Raw genomic sequence first — 3,274 nt, 5'->3', positions numbered from 1 at the left:
AAATAATTGATTCGGCGCTAGGTTAGGGTCAAGCGCACACATTATGCCTAGTGTAATTAACATTGGTTTTGATGACTACAAACAAAAATTGCAAATTTTTAATTTTATTTATATTATATATATCACACAAGCACATAATAAGATTTGCAACTAAAATAACCTAAGAAAATATAAAAAATATGTTATAAACTTTAAGAACTATTGAGACTAAATCAGGCTTTAAATTATGATACTGTTTTATGTTGTTTTCTATTTATTTAAATTTTTTGTATCAAATATTACAATATGAAATAATAATTAAAATAATATATTTATATTATTAAATCTATTTTATTTGAGAAAAAAAATATTTCTATTTTATATATCACCATATATTAAAATTTATTTCCTATTTTGAAATTATAAAAAGGTCAATTTGATTATTTTTTTATTTAAGTTATTTAAGGCATATTAACAAAAAATAGAATTATAGGGACTAAACTATAATTTTTTTTAAAAAAATAGTCCAAATCATCATATAACCGGCTATAGACATGTTTTAACTATTTATTATGAGTTTATGTATGCAATTCAAATTCTTATTTAGTTTAGGAATGTTTTAGCACGTTAATATTGTTTGAGTATGTATTTTTCTTGGTTTCATAGTGCGAACATAGATAAGCTGTTTTCCCCCTATGAGTCCAGTGTAATAATCTGGTAAAAATGTAAAATCTGGTAAAATCTGGTAAAAAAATAAAATTGTACTTTTCAAATTAAAATTATAAATACGATAAATTTGATTATTTAAGTTATTTAAGGCATATTAACAAAAAATAGAATTATAGGGACTAAACTATAATTTTTTTTAAAAAAATAGTCCAAATCATCATATAACCGGCTATAGACATGTTTTAACTATTTATTATGAGTTTAGGTATGCAATTCAAATTCTTATTTAGTTTAGGAATGTTTTGGCACGTTAATATTGTTTGGGTATGTATTTTTCCTGGTTTCATAGTGCGGGCATGAATAAGCTGTTTTCCCCCAATGAGTCCAGAGTAATAATCGGAGATACACATATAAATTAAAACAAAAAGTCTGAATTTTCACCCTATTAAAGTGTAAAAACAGTCGACGGTAGATTTCGTCGGCAAATTAATGTATGTCTGTAAAATTGTACATATAGATGAGAGAGAATTAGACGAAGGACAACAACAATGACATATAAAGAGTCCTAAGAGCACCTCCGATGGGGTTCTACCCGTTGGAGTTCTAAAAATGAATATGTGTGTATGTATGTATTGTATATGTATATGTAATTGTGGAGTCCATTAAATAGTCTAGAACCCTTACCTAAAGGTTTTAAAAGTTTTGTTTTTAGAACCTTTGGATAGGGGTTCTACACTATTTAATGGACCTCATAACTACATACACATATACAATATATATATATATATATATATATATATATATATATATATACATATTCATTTTTAGAACTCCAATGGGTAGAAACCCCCATCGGAGGTGCTCCAAGATTTCACATATTAGGCTTAAAAGTGAAATTAATGTGAGCACCCACCTTCTTCTTTTTTCAATCACAAGCTTTAAATTACCTGGCAAGTGTCAACAAATCGCATATACGCAACCATATACATGCAGACTGTACATTATATATATAATGAACCAAAAAACGAATTTAAAGAAAAAACAAGAAAACAAGAGAGAAATTCTTAAGTTCACCCGCTAGACTGAAACTCTAGATTCACCAACCAATAGTATTTGAGTAATTGATATTTGAGACCTTTTTAAAAAGGAAACAAAATTGAATTTCCAAATAAGATTAATGAGAGATAATGCAGCAGCTGATAATATCAAATTTTCATACGAATAAAGCTTCTAATCAAAACAAATTAAAGAAATTTTCTAATTATTTGAAGACGTCAACAAATAGACAAATACATATTTTGTTCATGAAAAATATTCAAATTTCATTCAGCTGATAGATTTAAATGGCAATATAAAATACCGTCAAAATTTAAAGTTATTATATTCTTTGTACATAACCTTATAACCTGCAACATAATATATATAACTAATTTTCTTTCAGTGTTAAAAAAAAACTAATTTTCTTTCTCACTATAAAAAAATCCCAAAATATTCTAAAATTATGTTGAATTGTATACTTTTCATGATTTTAGCTTGGGTAAAGTTCAGATGAACTATAATGCAATAAGGCCCATCCAATCTTGTGCCGGTTGACACTTCCAAACTCACTCAGAACTCTTACAAATAACTGAATCTTTAAAAGTAAAAACTGTAAAGCTCTTCAGAATTAGTTTTATCGAATCTATAACTCTTCGAGTCTTAGAGTTGTGTCTAAGAGGGATGCATAACAACGACCAGAGAACAAGATTCGGTGGCGTTTCTTGAAGAGATTTAAGTTTATTTTTTCCTTAAGCTATTTATTCATGTTTTATAAAGGTTTCAACCAGGGTTCGTGATCTGGTGGTGATTAACTTGAGGGTAAAAAGTTCAATACGGTAAAGTCATCAGGGTTTGAGTTCCGGCCACTGGGAAATTAACATTTTGGCATCGTCATGGACATAGGACCGATACGTGGCAACACGTGACTAGTCTGGACCACTTATGTGGGACCAGGATACCCTTGTATAATTCAAAAAAAAAAAATATATATATATATAACTATGACTCAAGAGCAAATATAAAGACTATCTTCAACCATTAGAAATCATGAAAGGTTCTAAAAAATTAAAAATATTCATAATTTATTTATGCAATTAAATTTGATATTTTTTAAATCATTAAAATGTTAGTTTGACTATATGTGGATAAAAATGTTTAGAATTGGTTTTAAAACAAGGGTTTTTAGAACCTCTTTTCACCCTCTCATTTAATTTCTTTTTTTATTTCTTTAATTTTAACAGGGGAGTTCTAATTGAAGAACTTCTACTAGAGGTGGTCTAAGACGAAGTGATTATGCAGCTATGTCACTATGGGACGAAAGTAGATTAGCCTGCGCCATGTGTCCCACGTATACCTCGACTTCCCGGACTTTTATTCTCACGTCTTTCCTTCGTAATTGGCACTAAATCTATTACATTTCTTGACTTTTTTTCGTTCTTTTATTGCTTTTTTTCTGTGCCACCAAAGTATTTTCCCTATATTGCATCACATATTTCTAATAGTTCTAGTTATGGTTAGCTTTGTGGTGTGGTAAAGTATGTTTTTGTAATTAAAGACACATCTGATTTAATTTTTTCAGTAAAAATGC

This window comes from Brassica oleracea, chromosome C1 (genome assembly GCF_000695525.1).
Source record: "Brassica oleracea var. oleracea cultivar TO1000 chromosome C1, BOL, whole genome shotgun sequence".
NCBI lineage: Eukaryota > Viridiplantae > Streptophyta > Magnoliopsida > Brassicales > Brassicaceae > Brassica > Brassica oleracea.
Note: the sequence above shows the minus strand (reverse complement) of the source record.